At 40.4% G+C, this 24,797-nt stretch overlaps 1 long non-coding RNA gene across 1 annotated transcript in view; it reads right to left on the bottom strand.

Moving 5' to 3' along the window:
* Window positions 1-945: 945 nt before the first annotated feature.
* LOC127494001 (uncharacterized) overlaps window positions 946-24,797 on the bottom strand; it is a 28,603-nt gene continuing 4,751 nt past the window's right edge. The window contains exons 2-3 of the long non-coding RNA XR_011387741.2: window positions 2,000-2,077; window positions 946-1,078 (exon numbers count right to left, since the gene is read on the bottom strand). This is a non-coding gene — a long non-coding RNA (uncharacterized LOC127494001). The remainder of the gene's footprint in view (window positions 1,079-1,999; window positions 2,078-24,797) is intronic.

Genomic DNA, 24,797 nt, shown 5'->3' on the forward strand with positions numbered 1-24,797 from the left:
TGGAGACGGCTCAAGTAACTGGGTCCCTACCACTCACAGGGAAAACCTAGCTCCTGACATTGTTCCAGCCTTGCTCAACCTACTGTTGTGATTTGGGAGCTCTCTCACTCTCTCTTTACCTGTCTCTATCTCTCTCTGTTACTCTGCCTATCATATGAATAAATACATTTTACATTTTAAATTTTATTTAAGGTATACAAATTTCATGTATTTCATGTATATGGATTTAGGAGCATAGTGATACTTCCTACCCTGCCCTCCCTCCTGCCCATGCTCCCACCCTTCCTCCTTCTTCCTCTCCTAACCCCTCTATTAATTTTTACAATGATCTATTTTCAGTTTACTTTATACTCATCAAATTAACTCTACACTGAGTAAAGAGTTCATCAAATAGTTACAAGGGAAAAAAAAGAGGGTCGGCGCTGTGGCATAGCAGGTAAAGCCACCACCAGCAGTGCTGGCATCCCACATGGGCACTGGTTCAAGTCCCAGTTGCTCCACTTCTTATCCAGCTCTCTGCTTTGACCTGGGAAAGCAGTGGAAGTTGGTCCAAGTTCTTGGGCCCCTGCACCCATGTGGGAGACCTAAAAGAAGCTCCTGGATCCTGGCTTCAGATTGGCCAGCTCCAGCTGTTTCAGCCATCTGGGGAGTGAACCAGCAGATGAAAGACCTGTCTCTCTCTGTCTCTGCTTCTCTGTAACTCTGCCTTTCAAGTAAATAAAAACTTCTTAAAAAAAAAAAAAAAGAAGAAGAAGAAAACACACACTGTTCAGGGCTGTAAACAATCATTGAAGATAAAAATGTCAATTTCACTCATATACATTACATTTTTGGTACTCTATTACTTACCACACACAGATCAGGGAAAATATATGGTATTTGTATATGGGGACTGGCATATTTCAGTAAGTATAATGATTTCCAGTTGCATCCATTTTGTTGCAAATGACAGGATTTCTTTCTTTCTTTTTTTAACCACTGAGTAGTATTCCATAGTGTATATACCATAATTGCTTTATCCAGTCATCAGCTGATGGACATCCGGGTTGATTCCATATCTTAACTATTGGGAATTGCACTGCAATAAACATGGGGATAAAGATAACTCTTTCAATGAGGACTTCATTTCCCTTGGGTAAGTTCCCAGGAGTGGGATTGCTTGGTCATACAGTGTATCTGTTTTCAGCTTTCTGAGGTAACTCCCTGCTGTCTTCCACAATAGCTGTACTAGTTTACATTACCACATCCTCACCTTTTTCCCTCCATCTTCACCAGCATTTGTTGTTTGTTGATTTCTATATGAGATCCATTCTAACTGCAGTGAGGTGAAACCTCATTGTGGGAGTGAACCAGTGGATGGAAGCTCCCGTTCTCTCTTTACCTGGCTCTATCTGTCTCTGTGTCTTTGCCTCTCATCTGCATAAATAAATTCTATTTTTTTTAAAAGCAGAATGATCTCAAATAAACAACCTGCCACTGCACCTCAAAGTACTAGAAAAACAAGAACAAATCAAATCCAAAATTAGTAGAATGAAAGAAATTATAAAGCTCAGAGAATAAATAATTGAAAAAGAGACTAAAAATACTCCAAAATATAAGAAAAGGATAGATTGTTCTGTGTAAAAATAAAGAAATTTGACAAAACTTTTAGCTATACTAAGAAAGGGAAAATGAGAGAAAATTCAAATAAATAAAATCAGAGATGAAAATGGAGATGTTACAGCTGACACCGCCAAAATATAGAGAATTGTTAGAGATTATTCTGAGCAATTCTATGCCAATAAATTTGAAAACCTATAAGAAATGTACAAATTCCTGGACAGATACACTTTAACTGATTCATGAAGAAATACAATACCTAAACAGATGACTGAGAAACAAGATTGAATCAGTTAAAATATATATATACATATATATATATATATATATATATATATATATATATATATATATATATATCTCAAGGCCTGCACTGTGATGTAATAGGTTAAATCTCTACCTGTGGCTCCAGCATCCCATATGGGCACCAGTCCGAGTCCCGGTTGCTCCATTTCTGATGCAGCTCCCTGCTGATGGCCTGGAAAAGAAGCAGAAGACGGCCCAAGTGCTTAGGCACCTTCAGCCATGTGGGAGACCTGGAAGAAGCTCCTGGATCCCTAGCTTTGGATCAGCCCAGCTCTGGCCGTTGTGGCCTTTGGGGAGCAAACCAGTGGATAGATCTCTCTCTCTCTCACTCTCTCTCTCTCTCCCTTTCGCTCTTTCTCTCTTTCTCTCTCTGTAACTCTGCCTCTCAAATAAATTAATAAATCTTTAAAAAAAACTCTCCTCTCAAAGAAAAGTCCAGTGTAAGGTGGTTTCACCACTGAATTCTACCAAATATTTAAAGAACAAATATTCACTCTTCTTAAAATATTAAAAAAAATAGAGGATAGAATTTTTCCAACCTCATTCTACAAGGCCAAAATTATCTTGATACTAAAAAAAGACAAGAAAACAACAAAAAAGAAAGCTACAGATCAATATCCTTGATAAACATAGATGCAAAAATCCTCAACAAAATACTAGCAAATAAATCCAATAGGACATGAAAAAGATTACTCACCATGATCAAGTAGAATTTATCCCAAGAATGCAAGTACAGTTCAATATATACAAATCAATAAATATAATAAATATAATATACCCCTTCAACAGAATGAATGGTAAAAACCAGATGACCATCTTAATAAATGCAGAAGAGGCATTTATAAATTCCAATATTCTTTCATGGTAAAAAATTCTGATCAAATGAGGTATAGAAGGCATATATTTCAACATAATAAAGCCCCTCTATAACAAGCCAATGCCTAATACCATATTGAATGGGGAAAAGCTAAAGTTTTTCTAGATTTCAATGACAAAAATGTCACCACTTTTATTCAACATAGTACCAGAAATTCTTGCTAGGGCAATTAGGAAAGACAAAAGGGGGGGGCATCCAAATTGGAAAATGATAAGTCAAACTGTCACTATTTGCAGATGACACAATCTTATATAGAAAATCCCAGGGCCAGCACTGTGGCATAGCAGGTAAAGCCACCGCCTACAGTGCCGGCATCCCATATGGGCACCATTTCTAGTCCTGGCTGCCCCCCTTTCAATCTAGTTCTCTGCTATGGCCTTGGAAAGCAGTAGAAGATGGGCAAAGCCTTGCACCCACATGGGGGACCTGGAAGAAATTCCTGGCTTCTGATTTCTGATTGGTACAGCTCCGGCCATCGTGGCCATTTGGGGATTGAACCAGTGGATGGAAGACCTCTCTCTCTCTCTCTTTGACTCTGCCTATCTGTAAATATGCCTTTCAAATAAATAAATAAATCTTTAAAAAGAAAAGAAAAAATCCCAAATTTTTCAACAAGAAGATATTATAATTAATAAGTGATTTGAAAAAGCTGCAATATACAAAGTCAATGTGCAAAAGTCAATAGTATTATTTACCAATAACAAGTTATATAAAAAAGCAATCAAGAGACCAATTCCATTTCCAAAATCCAGAAAAAAAATCTAGGAATAAATTTTACCAGAGAAAAGAAAAATCTTTACAATGAAAGCTATAGGACACTGATGAAAGAAGACACAAAGAAATGGAAAGTTATCTCATGCTCATGAATTAGAAGATTTAATGTAAAAATGCCCATGCCACCCCAAGCAATTTACAGATTCAATGCAATACCTATCAAAATGTCAACGACATTTTCACAAAACTAGGGAAAAAAAAAAGGGCACTATCAAAATTTGTATGGAGGGGCTGGCACTGTGGCATAGAGGGTAATCCCATATGGGTGCCAATTCAAGTCCTGGCTGCTCCACTGCTAATGTGCCTGGGAAAGCAATGGAAGATGACCCAAGTAGTTGACCCCTGTATCCACGTGGGAGAACAAAAAAAAGCTCCTGGCTCCTGGCTTCAGTCAGGCCCAGTCCTGGCCATTTCAGCCACCATTTGGGGAATGAACCAGCAGATGGAAGCGCTCTCGCTTGTGCTCTGTGTGTGTGTGTGTGTGTGTGTGTCTGTGTGTGTCTTTCGCTCTGTAACTCTGTCTTTCAAACAAATAAAATAAGTCTTAATAAAAACCATATAGGACCACAAGAGACCCTGAATAGACAAAGCAATCTTGAGCAAAATAATAATAATAATAATAATAAAGCAGGAGGCATTATGCTACTGGACTTCAAAAATACTACAAAAACAGCATGGTATTGGCATAAACACAGACAAACAGATCGATGGAAGAGAATAGAGGCCTAAAAGTAATCCAACACATCTACTACATCTAATTGTTCTTCTAAAAAAAAAGATTTATTTGAAAGGCAGAGTTACAGAGAGGAAGAGGCAGAGAGAGATCTACCTGCTGGTTCACTCCCCAAATGGCCACAACCAGTAGCCAGGAGCTTCTTCCAGGTCTCCCATGTGGGTGCAGGGGCCCAAAGACCTGGGCCATCTTTCACTGCATTCCCAGGCCATAGTAGAGAGCTGGATCAGAAGTGGAGCAGCCAGGACATGAACCGACACCCATTGAGATACCAGTGCTGTAGGCTGGGGCTTTAACTCACTGAGCCACAGCGCCAGCACCCGAACTGTTCTTTAACAAAGGTGCTAAGAACACACTGCAGAAAGGACAGTTTTTTCAGTAGAAGGTACTGAGAAAATTAGATATTTGCATACAGAATGAAACTAGACCCTCTATCTCTCACAATGCACAAAAATCAATCAAAATGGATTAAAGACCCGAATGTAAAACATGAAACTACTATAAGAAAACATAGGAGAAACACTTTAAGACGTTGCAACAGGCAAGGGTTTTTTGTGTCAGACTCCAAAAGTACAGAGAACAAAAGAAAGACAGACAAGTGGATGTCGTCAAACTACAGAGCTTCTGCTAAGCAACGAAGCAATCAACAGAGTGAAAAGACAGCCTACTGAATGGGAGAAAACACTTGCAAGTATACATCTAGCAAAGGGCAGACAACCCGAATATTTAGGGAATTCAATGCAATAGCATAAAAACAAATCATCAACTTAAAATTGGCAATAGATCAAAATAGAACTTTTTCAAAGACATACAAATGTCTAACAGTTACATGAAAAAATTTTCAACATTGGTAATCATCAGAAAATGCAAATCAAAATCACAATAAGGTATCAACTCATTCCAGTTAATTAGCTATTATCAAAAATCCAAAAGATAACAAGAGCTGAAAAAGACATGGAGAAAAGGAAGCACTTGCACACTATTGGCAGAAGGACAAAATTAATACACCCTTTGCGGAAACAGTATGGAGGGTCCTCAAAAACTAAAAACGGAGCTATCATATGATCCAGCAATCCCCTTAGAGAGCATATATTAAAGTGAAATAAAATAAATCTGCTGAACAGACATCTGTACTCACTTGTTTACCTCAGCACTATCCACAATAACCAAGAAATGGAAATAACCTAAGTGTTAATCAACTGACAAATAGATAAAGAATACAAGATACGTGTACACAATGGATACTATTCAGCCATAAAAAGGATGAAATCCTGTAATTTGCATCAACATGGATAGAACTGAAGATTATGTTAAGTGAAATACACCAAGCACAGGAAGATGAGTTCCATATGCTCTCTCATACGTGGGATCTAAAAAGTTTGATGTCATAGAAGTTGAGAGGCTGCGGAGAGTAGGGATGAAGGGAAGAACATGGAAAACTTGATTAACAATTACTAAGTCAGTTATGACTAAGAAGTTTGGTACTCACAACGGCAAATACGCACAATAAGGTGACTTTCAATAATAATAATGTACGATATGTCTTCTTAACAACAACAAAAAAATTAGATGAAGAATTTTTAATGTGTTCACCATAAAGAAAAGATAAATACTTGCCGGCGCCGTGGCTCACTAGGCTAATCCTCCGCCTTGCGGCGCTGGCACACCGGGTTCTAGTCCCAGTCGGGGTGCCGGATTCTGTCCCGGTTGCCCCTCTTCCAGGCCAGCTCTCTGCTGTGGCCAGGGAGTGCAGTGGAGGATGGCCCAAAGTACTTGGGCCCGGCACCCTATGGGAGACCAGGAGAAGCACCTGGCTCCTGCCTTCAGATCAGCACGGTGTGCCGGCTGCAGCACGCCGGCCACGGCGGCCATTGGAGGGTGAACCAACGGCAAAGGAAGACCTTTCTCTCTGTCTCTCTCTCTCTCACTGTCCACTCTGCCTGTCAAAAAAAAAAAAAAAAGATAAATACTTAAGGAGATAAATTTATTTTGATTTGGACATTATATAATCTGTACGTGCATCAAAACATCACATGGTACCACGTAAATATATATAATTTTTAAGTGTCAATTAAAACTTTAAAAAGAATTTCAGAGAAATACACAGTAAAGTCTTTTGTACATTTTGGTGATCATAGTTAGTAACAACGTATTGTAGGCCTGCCTGATAACTGCCAAGAGAATAGATTTTAAATGTTCTCATCACACAAAGAATGATAAGTATTCAAGATAATGCATATCTTACTTATATTGATCCAACCATTCTACAGTTTATACCTATTCAAAAATATAGTCAGTGAGAAATGCAAATTTTAATAACTCACTCTATATAGTCATTAATTTATTCTGCATCCCATATTCTCCCTCCTAAAATCTTTTTATTTTATTTTTAATTTTGTATTGAAAATGTATTCTTGTTTAAACTTATTCTATTAGTGACAGTTACAGTACCCAATAATATTTGAGGTAATTAATATTAAAGCCATCATTATTTTAAAAGCCACTGAGGCAGATGACAGGATAAGCAAATTGTGACATACCTGTATGATGGAATATTGTACAAACTTTTATTTTGTCTGCATCACATGGTATGTTCAGGTTTCTTTTTAACTTTTATTTAATGAATATAAATTTCCAAAGTACAGCTTATGGATTACAATAGCTTCCCCCCTTCCATAACTTCCCTCCCACCCACGACCCTCCCCTCTCCTGCTCCCTTTCCCATTCCATTCACATCTAGATTCATTTTCAATTATCTTTATATACGGATCAATTCAGTATATATTAAGTAAAGATTTCATCAGTTTGCACCCACACAGAACATAAAGTGTAAAATACTGTTTCAGTACTAGTTATAGCATTAAATCACAATGTACAGCACATTCGGGACAGAGATCCTACATAAGGAGTAAGTGCACAGTGACTCCTGTTGTTGACTTAACAAATTGACACTCTTGTTTATGGCGTCAGTAATCAGCCTAGGCTCTAGTCATGAGTTGCCAAGGCTATGGAGGCCTTTTGATCTTATTTAGACAAGGTCATAGTCAAAGTGGAAGTTCTCTCCTCCCTTCAGAGAAAGGTACCTCCTTCTTTGATGACCTGTTCTTTCCACTGGGATCTCACTCGCGGAGATCTTTCATATAGGTTTGTGGTTGTTGTTGTTGTTGTTTTGTTTGTTTGTTTTTTGCCAGAGTGTCTTGGCTTTCCATGCCTAAAATACTCTCATGGGCTTTTCAGCCAGATTCACATGCCTTAAGGGCTGATTCTGAGGCCAGAGTGCTGTTTAGGACATCTGCCATTCTATGAGTCTGGTGTGTATCCCGCTTCCCATGTTGGATCGTTCTCTCCCTTTTTTATTCTATCAGTTAGTATTTGAAGACACTAGTCTTGTTTATGTGATCCCTTGGACTCTTAGACCTATCATTATGACCAATTGTGAACTGAAATTGATCACTTGGACTAGTGAGATGGCATTGGTACATGCCACCTTGATGGGATGAATTGGAATCCCCTGGCACGTTTCTAACTCCACCATTTGGGGCAAGTCTGAAAGAGCATGTACCAAATTGTACATCTCCTCCCTCTCTTATTCCCACTCTTATATTTAACAGGGATCTCTTTTCAGGTAAATGTTAACACTTAAAAATAATTGTGTGTTAATTACAGAATTCAACCAATAGTATTAAGTAGAACAAAAAAATACTAAAAAGGATAAAGTATTAAGCTGTTCATCAACAGTCAAGGCAAGGGCTGATCAAGTCACCGTTTCTCAAAGTGTCCATTTCACTTTAACAGGTTTCCTTTTTGGTGCTCAGTTAGTTGTCACTGCTCAGGGAGAACATATGATATTTGTCCCTTTGGCACTGGCTTATTTCACTCAGCATGATGTGTTCCAGATTCCTCCATTTTGTTGCAAATGACCAGATTTCATTGTTTTTGACTGCTGTATAGTATTCTATAGAGTACACATCCCATAATTTCTTTATCCAGTCTACTGTTGATGGGAATTTAGGTTGATTCCAGGTCCTAGGTATTGTGAATTGAACTGCAATAAACATTAAGGTGCAGAGCACTTTTTTGTTTGCCAATTTAATTTCCTTTGGGTAAATTCCAAGGAGTGGAATGGCTGGGTTGAATGGTAGGGTTATATTCAGGTTTCTGAGGAATCTCCAGACTGACTTCCATAGTGGCTTGACCAGTTTGCATTCCCACCAACAGTGGGTTAGTGTCCCTTTTTCCCCACATCCTCTCCAGCATCTGTTGTTGGCAGATTTCTGCATGTGAGCCATTCTAACCGGGGAGAGGTGAAACCTCATTGTGGTTTTGATTTGCATTTCCCTGATTGCTAGTAATCCTGAACATTTTTTCATGTGAATGACATGTATTCTTGAAATATTTCTTATTGGAATATTACACAAATTTAAAAATGAATGAGATTTGATGCATGCTACAACATGAATGAGCCCTGAAAATATTAGGCTAGACACAGAAGAACAAACATTGTATGATTTGTTTTATATAAGGTATCTTGAGTAGTCAAATTCCTAGAGACTAAAAGTACAACTGTGATAACTAGGGGTTTGAGAGAGAAGAAGAGGAGGAATTACTGCCTAATAGATACAGAGTTTCAGTTGGGATGATGAAAAAGTTCTAGAAGTGGAAAGTGGTGGAAAGTGGTGATGGTTGAACAACTTTATAAATGTACTTAATGCCACTGAATTGTACACCTAAAACTGCTAAAATGGTAAATTTTATGTTTTATGTACTTTCTCATAATAAAAAAATTTTGAAATATGCCCATCACAATATATAGGGAGTTTCCATGCTAAGTGCTCTGGTATCCTATCATAATACCATCATCAAATATAGTTTTAACCATATTCCTCCAGCTAGACCACAAGATCTTGAACAATATTGTGAATAATAATCTTTAAATGTTGTGAAACTACCACCAGGAAGTTTGTACCAATTTAGCACTCAATTGACAGTGTATCTTTTTCTTCATTTACTTGTTGACATTAAGTCTTATAATTTTTTGGTAATTTTTGCCTACAAAAGTATAGTTTCATTTCAGTTTCCTTGGTTATGAGATGAGTGTGAAGACCTTATTTTATAGGACTTTTCCTTATATGAGTACACTTCTCCCTGACATGGACACTTCATGTAATTGTTCTCTTCTGATTTTGCTTCTCCTCTAGTGCTCCTTTTCTTCTTTGTTGATTCTTCTTTTCTAATTATGATTATTCCCTTGGGTTCTATTCTGAGCTATCTTCACTTTTTACTGTATGTAGTCTTTTTAGTCTAGTTTTTTCTACTCAGATGGCTTCAAAAGTAGATCATGTGTTAATGGCATATATGGAAAGCACTGGCCCAAATCTTCCTTGGTATGCAGAAGTCTTGCATACCAATTACCAAATAAATACTTCCCCATAAGTATTGCTCATTCTGCCTCCCATTCTATAAACTCATTCCAGAATTCAGCATCTGCCTCCTTCAACCTACTTTGGCCTTGTGTTCACCACCCATTGAACAGTAACAGTTTCTTCTGAGAATTATCTGATTCTTCTATCATCTTAACCAGCTTTTCTCCCTGCCTCAAGTCAGTCACTTCCTACACATGAATTAGGTCACTGTTTGCTTTCCCATAAGCACATCCTTAGTTTATCTGATCATAACCTCTTGTCTGACTACAGCCACACCCTTTACTGTTCTCCTAATTCCACTCTTGGAGTTTAATCCACACGCCTTACTGTGGCCAAAGCAAACCTCTGAAACAAGACTGCTCATATCACACCTTTCAAAAGTTTCCCTTTGTCCATAGGATAAATTCCAAGCTCCATAATATATCTAATAAGGTCTGTACTCTTCTCAACCCTCTCCCACCTTATCACATACCACTCCTCCAACCTGGAGCCATACATACACAGCAGTATTCAATCATGCTAAACTTCTTTCAGCTCTACACATAACCAGTGGTCTTTTCCATCCCTCAGCTTTTATGTTTCCAATTATCTAGGTTCTCAGCTTCCTGTTCATCATCCAGGTCTCCATTGCTTGGCTATTTGCAATCCCTCCTCAGCTGCTGAGCCAGAGAGTAAATCCCAGCTTCCTTTTTTTGAAGTTGTCTCACTCCATGGAGAAGTCCTTTTATAAGAATACCCCTGGAAAATATCCAAGAGAAATAATCCTCACTTGGGTTCCACATCTAGTGGCAGGAATAATATAACTCTGATCCACACTGACGCCAATCCCACTATCTATTCTGCTATGCAGGTGTTTCATCTATCATTCACTCAAGGCTCTTTCTTTTTCTCCCTTCCTCCCTCCTTTCTCCCTCCTTCCCGTCCTTCCTTCCTTCCTTGCTTGTTTCCTTCCTTCCTTTCTCCTCTTCCTCTCTCTTCTTTCCTTCTTTTTTGTTTTTTTTTTCTTCCTTCCTCCCTCCTTCCCTCTCTCCCTCTACCTTCCTTCCTTCCTTCTTTCCTTCCTTCCTTCCTTCCTTCCTTCCTTCCTTCCTTCCTTCCTTCCTTCCTTCCTTCCTTCCTTCCTTCCTTCCTTCCTTCTTTTTCAATCTTTTGTGAATGAGCTATTTTTTTATCAGTAAAGCATCTCTGGGTAACTATGTCAAAGCTTTCTCTTTTTTTTATTTTTCCCAAAGAAACGGTTTATTTAATGAATACAAATTTCTTAAGTACAACTAACTATAGGAATATAGTTATTTTTCCCACCATATCCACACTAGCACCCAACCTGCTCCTCCCTCTCCCTTTCCCAGTCCCATTCTCCATTAAGAGTCTTTTTTTTTTTTTTTTTGACAGGCAGAGTGGACAGTGAGAGAGAGAGACAGAGAGAGAAAGGTCTTCCTTTGCCGTTGGTTCACCCTCCAATGGCCGCCGCTGCAGCCGGCGCACCGCGCTGATCCTGACAGGAGCCAGGAGCCAGGTGCTTTTCCTGGTCTCCCATGGGGTGCAGGGCCCAAGCACCTGGGCCATCCTCCACTGCACTCCCTGGCCATAGCAGAGAGCTGGCCTGGAAGAGGGGCAACCGGGACAGAATCCGGCGCCCCAACCGGGACTAGAACCCGGTGTGCCGGCGCCGCAAGGTGGAGGATTAGCCTATTGAGCCACGGCGCCGGCTAAGAGTCATTTTCAATTAACTTTGTACACAGAACACCAACTCTATACTAAGTAAAGATTTCAACAATTTTCACACACACACACACACACACCCAAAAAAAGTATTTGAAAACAAGTTTTACATCTAACTCTCATAATACAACTCGTTGAGGACAGAGGTCCTGCTTAGGAAGTTAGTGCACAGTGACTCCTATTGTTAATTTAACAATTAACACTCTTATCTATGACGTCAGTGATAACCCAAGGTTCTTGACATGAGCTACCTAGGCTATAGAAGCCTTTTGTGTCCACAAACTCCTTCAGTATTTAGACAAGACCATAATCAAAGTGGAAGTTCTCTCCTCACCTCAGAGAAAAGTACATCCTTCTTTCATGGCCACTTCTTTCCACTAGGGTCTCACCCCACCAAGGTCCTTCATGTAGGACACGTTTTGCCACAGTGTCATGGATTTGCATCCTCTCATGGACTTTTCAAACAGAACAGGATGCCTTAAGGGCTGATTCTGAGGTCAGAGTGTTACTTAAAGCGATTGTCATTCTATGAGTTTGCTGAGTGGACAGCTTCCAATGTTGGAATGTTCTGTCCTTTTTAATTCTATTATTATTATCAGATACTTGATCCATCTATATATCACTTTAACACTTAATACTTAACACTTAAGATGGGATTTTTACCATGAAGATTAATGGGATTTGTGGTCCCATGTAAAGTTTTTAAACTGTACCCTTAGATATAAGTCTGTAAGAATGAATGCAGAACTATACAGCTTTACAGTTATGCACTTCCTCTTCCCTCTCTTATTCCCACTCTTATTTTTTAATGAGATCGGTCCTTAGTGGACTTTATACACATATGATTAATTCTATGTTAAGTGAAGAATTCAACAAATATTATTAAGAACAACAACAACAACAAAAAAAAAAAAAAAAAAAAAAAAAAACCCTGTTCCTTGACAGTCAAGACAAGCAGAGCTCAAGTCATTCCTTCTCAAAGTGTCAATTTCACCTCTAGAAATTTCATTTTAGGTGCTCTATTAGTTCTCACAGATCTGGAAGAACATACAGTATTTGTCTCCTTCGGACTGGCTTATTTCACTAAGTATGATGTTTTCCAGATTCATCCATTTTGTTTTAAATGACTGGATTTCATTTTTTACTGCTGTGTAGTACTCCATACTGTATATATCCCATAATTTATTTATCCAGTCTTCAGGTGACGGGCATTTAGGATGATTCCATGTCTTAGCATTGTGAATTGAGCTGCAATAAATATGGTTGTGCAGATCATTCTTTCATTTACTTATTTCATTTCCCTTGAGTAAATTCCTATGAGTGGGATGGCTGGATCATATGGTAGGTTTATATTCAGATTTCTGAGGTATCTCCTAATTTTCCTCCATAGTGGCTATAGTGGCTTAGCCAGTTTAATTCCACTAACACTGGATTAAGGTACCATTTTCCCCACAATATTGTTTGTTGATTTCTTTATTAAAGCCATGCTAACTGAGGTGAGGTGAAATCTCACTGTATTTTTTATTTGTAATTCCCTAATGGCTAGTGATCCTGAAAATTTTTTCATGTGTCTGTTGGTTATTTGGAATTCTTCTTTTACAAAATATCTGTTTGGGGCTGGCGTGGTGGCACACTTGGTTAATCCTCCGCCTGCAGCGCTGGCATCCCATATGGACACTGGGTTCTAGTCCCAGCTGTTCCTCTTCCAGTCCAGCTCTCTGCTGTGGCCTGGGAAGGCAGTGGAGGACAGCCCAAGTGCTTGGGCCATGTACCCACATGGGAGACCAGGAAGAAGCACCTGGCTCCTGGCTTCGGATCGGTGCAGCTCTGACTGTGGCAGCCATTTGGGGAGTGAACCAATGGAAGAAAGACCTTTCTCTCAGTCTCTCCCTCTCACTGTCTGTAACTCTATCTGTCAAATAAATAAACAAAAATCTTTTAAAAAAAGTCTGTTTAAGTACTTTTCCCATTTCCTAATTGGGTTGTTGTTTTTATTGTTATAGAGATTCTTGATTTCTTTGTATATTCTGGTTATTAATCCTTTATCAGTTGTATAGTTTGCAAATAATTTCTCCCATTCTGTCAGTTGTCTCCTCACTTTCCTGAGTGTTTCATTTGCAGGACAGAAGCCCCTCAATTTGATGTATTCCCATTTGTTAATTTTGGCTATGATTGCCTGTGCCTCTGTCTTTTCCAAGAACTATTTGACTATGTCAAGGTCTTGCCTATGTCAACTCTTTGCCTACGTCAATGTCCCTAATGTCCTCTAATAACTTCATGGTATCATGAAATACATTTAAATCTTTCATCCATGTTGAATGGATTTTTGTGTAAGGTGTAAGGTATGGGTCTTGCTTCATACTTCTGCATGTGGAAATCCAATTTTCATAGCACCATTTGTTGAAGAGGCTCTCCTTGCTCCAGGGATTTGATAAAATACAACACCCTTGCATGATGAAAACTCTAAGCAAACTGGGTATAGAAGGAACATTCCATAATATAATCAAAGCAATTTATGAAAAACCCATGGCCAGCATCCTATTGAATGGGGAAAAGTTGGAAGCATTTCCACTGAGATCTAGTACCAGACAGGGATGTCCACTCCCACCACTGCTATTCAATACAGTTCTGAAAGTTTTAACCAGAGCTATTAGGCAAGAAAAGGAAATTAAAGGGATATGAATTGGGAAGGAAGAACTCAAACTATCCCTCTTTGCAGATGATATGATTCTTTATGTAGGGGATCCAAAGAACTCTACTAAGAGACTATTGGAACTCATAGAAGAGTTTGGCAAAGTTGCAGCATATAAAATCAGTGCACAAAAATCAACAGCCTTTGTATACACAGGCAATGCCACAGCTGAGGAAGAACTTCTAAGATCAATCCCATTCACAATAGCCACGAAAACAATCAAATACCTTGGAATAAACTTAACCAAGGAGGTTAAAGATCTCTACAATGAGAATTACAAAATCATAAAGAAAGAAATAGAAGAGGATACCAAAAAATGGAAAAATCTTCCATGCTCATGGATTGGAAGAATCAATATCATCAAAATGTCCATTCTCCCAAAATCAATTTATAGATTCAATGCGATACCAATCAAAATACCAAAGACATTCTTCTCATATCTGGAAAAAATGATGCTGAAATTCATATGGAGACACAGGAGACCTCGAATAGCTAAAGCAATCTTGTACAACAAAAACAAAGCCGGAGGCATCACAATATCAGATTTCAGGACATACTACAGGGCAGTTGTAATCAAAACAGGATGGTGTATTGATTTTATATCCTGCTACTTTACCAAACTATTCTATGAATTACAAGAGTCTCTTGGTGAATTCCTTTGGATTTCCTATGTACTGAATCATATCATCTGCAAATAGGGATAGTTATACTTCCTCCTTCCCAATTTTTACCCCTTTGATTACTTTTTCTTCCCTAATGGCTCTGGTAAATTTGATTTTTTTAATTTACTGAGACTTCTTTTATGGCCTAGTATGTGGTCAATCTTAGAGAAAGTTCCATGCATTGGCTAGAAGAATGTATATTCTACAACTGTAGGATACAAAGTTCTGTAGATATCTGTTAGGTCCATTTGGTCTAGAGTGTCGATTAACTCTTTTGTTTCCCTGCTGATTTTCTATCTGGTATATCTGTCCATTGCTGAAAGTGGAGTATTGAATTCCCCCATTACTATTGTATTTGAGTCTTTGTCTCCCTTTAGATCCTTACCATTTCTTTTGAATAGCCAGGTATCCTGTAATCAGGTGCATATACATTTATAAAAGTCACATCTTCCTGTTGAATTAAAACTTTAATCATTACATAGTGCTCTTCTTTGTCTCTTTAACAGTTTTTGTGTTAAAATCTATTTTGTCTGATATTAGGATGGCTACATCAGCTCTTTTTTGGTTCCTGTTAGCATGGAATATCTTTTTCCATCCTTTCACTTCCAGTCTTCATGCATATTTGTTGGTGAGATGTTTTTCTCTAGGCAGCAAATAGATGGGTTTTGTTTTTCAATCCATTCAGCCAGTCTGTGTCTTTTAACTGGAGAGTTGAGGCCATTTACATTCAAGGTGATTATTGATAAGTAATGACTTTGTCCTGCCATTTTTCCAAAATCTTCCTATTTTTACTTTGGATTTGTTTTGTACTTTTACTGGGAAATTTTCTTCCTTTACTTTCTTTCATAGTGATGGCCATGTTTCTGTGTTTCGGTGTGCAGCACATCCTTAAGCATCTTTTGTAGGGCTGCACAGGTGGTAACAAATTCTTCAACTTTTGTTAAGGAAGGTCTTTTTTTCACCTTCATTCATAAATGAGAACTTTGCAGAGAATAGTATTTTGGAAGGACAGTTTTTTCTCTTAAGATTTGAATTATATCTCACCATTCTCTCCTAGCTTTTAGGATTTCTTATGAGAAGTCCACTGTGAGTCTAATTGGAAATCCTCTGAAAGTAATCTGGCATTTCTGTTGTGCACAGTTTATTTTTTAGAGAGTTTTAATAAATATAAATTTCATAGGTACAGCTTTTGGGTTATAGTGGTTCTTTCCCTCATACCTGCCCTCCCACACCCACTCTCGTCCCACCCCTTACTCCCTCTCCCATCCCATTCTTCATTAAGACTCATTTTTAATTATCTTTATATATAGATCAACTCTATACTAAGTAAAGATTTCAACAGTTTGCACCAACACAGATACACAAAATATAAAGTACTGTTTGAAGACTAATTTTACCGTTAATTCTCATAATACAACTCATTAAGGACAGAGGTTCTACATGGGGAGCAAGTACACAGTGACTCCTGTTGTTAACAACTGACACTCTTATTTATGACATCAGTGATCACCCGAGGCTCTTGTCATGAGCTGCCAAGGCTATGGAAACTTCCTAAGTCCACAAACTCTGTCAGTATTTAGATAGGGCCATAATTAAAGTAGAAGTTCTCTCTCCCTACAAAGAAACGTACTTTCTTCTTTGATGGCCCCTTCCTTTCCACTGCGATCTCACTCACAGAGATCTTTCATGAAGGTCATTTTTTGCCACCATGTCTTGGCTTTCCATGCCTGACATGCTCTCAAGAGCTTTTTAGCCAGATCTGAAAGCCTTAAGGGCTGATTCTGAGGCCAGAGTTGTGCACAGTTTAGAATTTTTTCTTTGTGGTTACGCAGTGAGTTGCCTTACAATGTGTCTTAGCGAAGATCTTTTCTGGCCATGTCTATCGGAGGTTCTATGTGTTTACTGTACTTTGATGTCCTTTTCTTTCACCAAATTAGGGAAGCTTTCTGTTATTATTTCACTAAAATGTCTTCTAATCCTTATTTTCCTCACCTTCAGGAACTCCTAGAACCTGTATGTTGCATTGTTCGATAGTATCCTATAGACTACCAACAGTGTTTTTTAATTTTCTAATTTTTCCTTCTTGTTTTTGGTTTGACTGTGCTTTGTCTTCTAATTCCAAATTTCTTTCTTCTGCTTAACCAATTTTGTTGGTAAGGCTTTCCACTGCATTTTTTATTTGTTCTACTGAATTTTTCATTTCATTTTGATTTCTCTTTAAGCTCTCAATTTCATGGGAGAAATTTTCTTTCTTATTATGTAAGGATTTCAGTAGTTCATGCATTTGCTTCTGATTACTTCCATATAATCTTGTGATCAATTTTTTGAATTCCATTTCTGGCATTTCTTCAATCTCATCATCTTCACAATCTGGTACTGAAGTGTTGTATTCTTTTGGAGGGATCATATTGTCTTCCTTATTCTTGTTTCTTGAATTGGTGCATTTAATATTCAGCATTTTTGGAGATACTTGTTGGTTTCTTCTTTTTTGCTCTGGCAGCTTTTATCTTTGTACTATTCCTCTGTAGATTATTGGAGTGTCTGCTTTCAGTGAATATCTAGAGGCATGTAGTGGGTGTGGAGAGAGAGTTCTGTTCAGTTCTCCAGGGTGAATTGTATGTCTAAGGTGACACACTTGGGTTTGGTATGGTAAATCTCCTTTTTTTTTTTTTTTATCAAAGGGGAAGTTTATTCTACTCAGCCGAGCTCCTCTCCTCAAAAGTGATCAGTGCCTGAGCACTAGCCCCAGTGGGTATAATATTCATCTGCTCTGCCACAAAGACCACATAAAGGATCTGGGCAGTCCTCAGTGCAAGCTCAAATTCCCCAGCAATATCCCTCACCAAGTAACCAGGGAGCTTTGAGTGTGTGGAGTCTGCCACAGTGACTGTCCAAAGTCCCAGCCACACTGTGAGCCCTATCACACAGCCTCAGTTTTTTCACAAGTCCCAGCACACAAGCCTCCCAAAGTCATGAGCACCCAGCCCCCTGTTAGTTCTCCCCACCAGAGTCAGGAGTCTCTACTCAGCTGGTTGCTGGGCAGAGACACGAGCTCACATAGCTGTTATGTATGTCCAAAATGGCGCCCACTCTATCAGCTTGCTACAGGATGCCATTGCAGGGTGATCAGGGAGAGAAAAACTTGCCAGTTCTTTTTCTTTCTCTCCTCTAGTTTGGCAGGTATACTATCCTCCACAGGGCTCCAAACCAGGTTCCCTCTAGGCTCTTCCTGCAGCTTTATCGCCAGTGGCTTGGGCTGCTGCAGTCTGGTCTTACCTCACTTTCAAACACTGGTGTGGAAGCTCTTGGCTGCTGGAGTTTGAGTTGTGGACATCCACACTCTCCACATAGGTCCACTGTGTCCCTCTAATTTGCAGAGTTTCCCCTGCCATTTTCTCCCTCTTACCCGAGACTGCACTCTCTCCACTTTTTTTAAACTGTCTTCTCCTAGACTAGAGCAATAAGCTCTCTCCCCACTCTGCTATCTTGAAAGCTCAATTAGTCTTGGTCAAAGCTTTCTTTTTGGGCTTTGCATAGACGCTCTCACTAAGATTTATGTGTTAAGAGTCCCCATACTATCATAAGTTTTTCTAAAGTAATTCTTTATCTTCTCTAACAAACTCTCCTCAGTCTTTTTAAACACCTTTGTAGGCTTGAAGCGAATGCTCAGGTTCTGTTTCCAAAACCAATCTTGGCCAATTCCTTTTCAAGTGCTGCATAGGAGGAGGTGAACTTTCATATGGTGGGATAGAAAGGGAGCTTTTGCATTAATGAAATAAGAAATTAGGGGAGTGATGTGAAATGCAATTGGCAGGATAGTGTCATAGCTCAGGCTGCTACAACACAGTATCAGAAACTTTGAACAGTAAACATTAATTTCTCATGCTTCTGGGGGCTGAGAAGTTTAAGATCAAGATGCCAGCAAATTCAGGTCTTGGTGAGGGCTCTCTTCCCAGTTTGTAGACAGAAGCCTTCTCACTATGTCTTTTTTTTTTTTTAACAGGCATAGTGGATAGTGAGAGAGAGAGAGACAGAGAGAAAGGTTTTCCTTTTGCCGTTGGTTCACCCTCCAATGACCACTGTGGCCGGCGCATAGCGCTGATCCGAAGCCAGGAGCCAGGTGCTTCTCCTGGTCTCCCATGGGGTGCAGGGCCCAAGCACTTGGGCCATCCTTCACTGCACTCCTGGGCCACAGCAGAGGGCTGGCCTGGAAGAGGGGCAACCGGGACAGAATCCGGCGCCCCAACCGGGACTAGAACCCTGTGTGCCAGCGCCGCAGGCGGAGGATTAGCCTATTGAGCCACGGCGCCAGCCCTCACTATGTCTTAATATGGCAGAGAGAGAAAGAGTTATATTTTCTTCCCCTTTTTATAAGAAAATTCACATGTCTGACACTATCTGGGAAGACCTGAGAGTTGACATCTGCTGACACTGTCAATGGGAGACCGGAGACACAACATGTGTTCTTTCCATGTGACATGGGCTTTCTTAGAGCCTGATGTATTCAGGGTAGTTGGACTTGTTCATGATGATTCTGGGGGTGAGAATAGGTTAAAGTAGCACTGCTTTTTATAATCTAGCCTCAGAAGTCACATTGTGGGACTGGTGCTGTGGAATAGTGGGTAAGGCTGTTGACTGCAATGCTATATGGGCATCAGTTCTAATGCTGGCAGCTCCACTTCTGATCCAGCTCTCTGCTATGTTCTGGGAAAGCAGTAGATGGCCCAAGGCCTTTGGTGTTTGCTCCAGCGTGGGAGATCGGAAGGAGGCTCCTGGCTCCTGGCTTTGGATTAGCACAGCTCCAGCTATTTATGGCCATCTGGGGAGTGAACCAGTGGATAAAAGACCTCTCTCTTTCTCTCTCTCTCTCTGCCTCTTTGCTCTTTGTAATTCTGTCTTTCAAATAAAAAATCTTTTTTTTTGACAGGTAGAGTTATAGACAGTGAGAGAGAGAGACAGAAAGAAAGGTCTTCCTTACGTTGGTTCACTCCCCCAAATGGCCACCACAGCTGGCGCTGCGCCGATCCAAAGCCAGGAGCCAGGTGCTTCCTCCTGATCTCCCACGTGGGTGTAAGAGCCCAAGCACTTGGGCCATCCTCCACTGCCTTCTCAGGCCACAGCAGATAGCTGGGCTGGCAGAGGAGCAACCAGGACTAGAACCCGGTGCCCATATGGGATGCTGGCGCCGCAGGCAGAGGATTAACCAAGTGAGCCACGGCGCTAGCCCCTTACAAATAAATCTTTAAAAAACAAAAGAGAGAGGGGACATCGATCCTACCTATTAATGGGAGGAATGTCAAATAACCTAAAATGTCACCAATATTCTGTGCTATATGGTAGATATCTAAACGAATAAGAGGACAGGATCATTAGAAAATTCATTTAAGAAACCAGCCTCATTAGAGAGAGATTGGGAGATACCTCACTGGGAAATGGGGAAAGAAATGTAGATGTTTTATAGGCAATTGCTTCACTATATACACTGGAGATTGAAATAAAAAATAAGCCTGTAGATTATATACATACTTGGTATATTCAGTGGGCCAAACTCAGAAGATGCAGTCCAGTCATGGTTTGGTTTTTCCACCACTTCTGATAGATAATTTGCCAATGGCCCTTCCCAATCACTTGGCAGGGAGTGTGAGAAAACCTCAAAATTTTGTCACTGTTTTTAACTACAAAAAATAGATTATTTTCAAGTATCCAAAAACCCAGAAAGAATATGTTTTAAATATGTACTATTTTTGAAAATTGAAGAGCTTCACCTGAAAATCCAGCAGCTGGCTTCTTTTGAAAACTCTAAGATCTGGTAACACTGGAATTGCATTGCAGCTAATGTCAACAGTTGAGTAGCACCTGCCCCTTTTGGACAAGGGATCCTACTCATCCTGTTTTGTGAACCGCATTAACTTCACCTGCTTGATCTCATAGCTCTGGATCTGGCCCCAAAGAACAAGCACATGGTCTCTTCTCTCACTCTCATGACTCTGCATTCCTCCTTCCCATGGGCCATTACTTCTTTCTCTTTTCCGATGATCCTTTTTGTCCAAGGGCAACCTGTCTCAGAGGTGTATTTATGAGCTTCTAAGGGACTCCTTAGGGACATGGGTGAAGCAACCTTGCAAGTGACATCAGACAACTATTATTCCACCTAGACTCTTGCCCTTTACTGTATAAACATACACATTGTTCTTAGTCTTGAAGGCAGGGGCATATATGGCCTTAGCCTTCTAATCCCTGTGTCATACACTTGGCACCAATGTGGGCACCTCTAGGGCGGCCACAAGTAACAGAACAGGCTATATCCCTGCTACTTTCCTTCCTCAGCCTGTACTCAAGGGCAGTTTAGCTAGGCTCCCTACCATTGGATTTCTCCATGAGAAAACAGCACCTCACAGTTCACACAGACCCCCTTCCAAATTCTTAGGAACACATAAAATTTGCCCTAAAACCCTTTTCCTACTTGCCCCCCAGAGCAGCAAAGGGAAGCATACAAGTTTGTGCAGCTCAAACACATGCAGCCAGGAATGAGATGTGAGCTTCCTCTCCCTCCCAAATGATTATAACATGCCCATGTTCTGGGGCTTGTCCGGGAGCCACAAGACCTAGAAGGTGAAGTGGATATAATTTATAAGACAGAATGAGTAATCTCTATAAGGGGCTCTCTCAGAAGTCCTTCATTTGACTTGTATGACCAGAAGCTGCCCCTCGATAGTGTACTCTTTACTCTTAGGGATTTACCTGAAAGAATCTAGTCCCACAATGAATCAAGAGCTCTCACATAATTTGGAGAGCAAAGATGGTCTAATCAAAATCTAATTTGGCCACCTGAATAAGTCTTGTGTGTATCTTTGTTGACAATACTTTTTTTTTAAAGGATTTATTTACATGTTGGAAAGTCAGAGTTATAGAAAGAGGGAGAGACAGAGAGAGATCTTCCATCCATTGGTTTACTCCCTAGATGGCCACAACAGCCAGGGCTGGGCCAGGCCAAAACCAGGATCCAGGAGGTTCTTCCAGGTCTCCTACATGGATAGAAGGGGCCCAAGCACTTGGGCCATCTTCACTGCTTTCCCCAGGCCATTAGTAGGGAGCTGGATTGGAAGTGGAGCAACCAAGGCACGAATGGACACCCATATCGGATGCCATCAGCTTTACCCGCTATACCACAGTGCCAGACCCCACATGTGGTTATTAACCGCCTGAAATGTGGCTAATGAAACTGACAAACTGAATTTTTAATATTATTTCATTTGATATATAAATCAAATTAGTTACATATGGATAATGGGTATTATATTGGTTGATATTGTTCTACTTAATAAGACTAAACTGGGCCGGCGCCATGGCTCACTAGGCTAATCCTCTGCCTTGCGGCGCCGGCACACCGGGTTCTAGTCCCAGTCGGGGTGCCGGATTCTATCCCGGTTGCCCCTCTTCCAGGCCAGCTCTCTGCTGTGGCCAGGGAGTGCAGTGGAGGATGGCCCAAGTCCTTGGGCTCTGCACCCCATGGGAGACCAGGAGAAGCACCTGGCTCCTGCCATCGGATCAGCGCGGTGTGCCGGCCGCAGCGGCCATTAGAGGGTGAACCAACGGCAAAGGAAGACCTTTCTCTCTGTCTCTCTCTCTCACTGTCCACTCTGCCTATCAAAAAAAAAAAAGACTAAACTGGACCTTCTAATAGAAATTTCTCCATAGTGTCACTTAACTTTTACTACAACCAGGCAAAACTATCACTTTGTCTACTTATAATTTAGGTGATAATAATTTGCAAGACATGACCAATTAAAACTACACTATCTCCACTTTAGTTCTTTATTCAAATGTCACCTTCTTAGTAAGATCTCCCATTCTGCTTAAAATTAAAACCCCCATCCTTCTTTTCTTTTTTTTATGTTATTTTTTATTTGAAAGCCAGAGTGACAGAGAAAGAGGAAAAGAGAGGAAGGGACAGAACTTCCATAGGCTAGTTCACTCCCCAAACACCCACAACAACCAGGGCTAGGCAGGCCAAAGCCATGAACCAGAAACTCCATTCTGGTGTCTCACATGGGTGTCAGGAACCCAATTACTCGAGCCATCATCTGTTGCCTCCCAGGGTGCACATTAACATAAATATGGGATTGGAGGCAGAGGTGGGACCTGAACCCAGGCACTTAAATATGTAAAATAGGCATCCTAAGCGGTGGCCACAATGCCCACTTCATGCTTATTTTTCTTATATTGCTTTTCACTGTCAAATATGAGTATATCATACATTTTATACTTTCATTTGTTGTTCATCTATCTCAATTAGAACATAAACTCAGAGAAGGAACTTATGTTTGTCTTTCTCTTTCTCTAAGGTAACCCTTCCTGGGGATTAATAGATATTTTTTCAATGAGTGAACAAGATGTTTTCTAGATCAGGCAGATCCTGCTCCATGAAACGACCTTGTTCTGCCAAGCTCCTTGGGTGGATTTATAAATGAAGATGGTTGAAAGCTAACCTCAGAGGCTGCTACTGAGGAAAGTTTAGCTGCTCCAGGTTTTACAGAGAACAGAAAGTAGAACTCCTAGGGTCCATGAAAGGAGGGAATCAAGAAGCAAGAGGATGACATGAGGCTAAGACAACATAATACTGGGCAGTCTGAAAAAATGTCCCAATGGGAGGGAGAGATCTCAAGACAGGGTTACCTAACAGTGTTGCCTTTGAAGCTGTCTATGCTGTTTAATATAAATGCAGTATTCCCCCAGTTTTCAATAAAGCCTACTTACTCAAACAAGAACAGTGCTGGGGTCGATTTTCTGGTGTAGTGGTTGAAGTCTCTGCCTGCAATACTGGCATCCTATATGGGCACCAGTTCGTTTCCTGGCTGCCCCACTTTCAATCTAGCTCCCTGATGATGGCCTGAGAAGAGCAGCAGAAGATAGCCCAAGTCCTTGCACCCCTGCCATACACATGGGAAACCTGGATGAAGCTCCTGGCTTTCCCCAGGCTCAGCCTTGGATACTGTAGCCATCTGGGGAGTGAACCAGTGGATGGAAGCTCGCTTGTTCGCTCTCTCTCTCTGCTATCTATGTCTAAATAAATAAAAAGGATACCTTTTTTAAAAAAAGTATAGTGTCAGGCATAAATGAATTAGTTATTTGTCTATTTGTTAGAGCTAAAGAAAATGGTTCAGTTTAATGCCTCTATCATTAATGTATAAAACACAGATTGGCCAGCGCCATGGCTCAATAGGCTAATCCTCCGCCTTGCGGCGCCGACACACCGGGTTCTAGTCCCGGTCGGGGCGCCGGATTCTATCCCGGTTGCCCCTCTTCCAGGCCAGCTCTCTGCTATAGCCCGGGAGTGCAGTGGAGGATGGCCCAAGTCCTTGGGCCCTGCACCCGCATGGGAGTCCAGGAAAAAGCACCTGGCTCCTGGCTTCGGATCAGCGTGATGTGCCGGCCGCGGCGGCCATTGGAGGGAGAACCAACAGCAAAAAGGAAGACCTTTCTCTCTTTCTCTCACTATCCACTCTGCCTGTCAAAAAAAAAAAAAAAAAAAAAAAAAAAAACACACACAGACAATTGATGTGTTTACAAATTTGATGGAAGCAGGCACCTTGAATGGGGTGACCATGAGACTCCTAGTTTGCCATTCTTCTAACACTTACACTTAACCTCCAGAAATCGCAGCATCCTCGACCATCCCAAATTAAGAACACTCAACAAATATGTGCTGAATTGATTTGAATTTTCACAAAGGTGTGCATGGATGTTTGAGTCGTTCTTGATGTAGATCTCAAGAGCCAGAAGACACAGTATGAAAAACATATATACAATGAAACTATATCTGAGAAAAATTCAGTATTTCATTTAGCTATACAGTGAATAAGCATCAAAACCAGGCTTCACAACAAAGTCTCACTCTAGTTTCTTGTTCCTTCTATTCCACCATTCAGCCCCTTACTGAAAGGGCTTGGATCTGTGCCTGAGCCATGATCTAAGTTTGTACAATTCCTGTAGTCCTTAAGTCTGTACT

Source organism: Oryctolagus cuniculus, chromosome 4 (genome assembly GCF_051225735.1).
Source record: "Oryctolagus cuniculus isolate XC-2025 breed Fujian yellow rabbit chromosome 4, ASM5122573v1, whole genome shotgun sequence".
Taxonomy (NCBI): Eukaryota; Metazoa; Chordata; class Mammalia; order Lagomorpha; family Leporidae; genus Oryctolagus; species Oryctolagus cuniculus.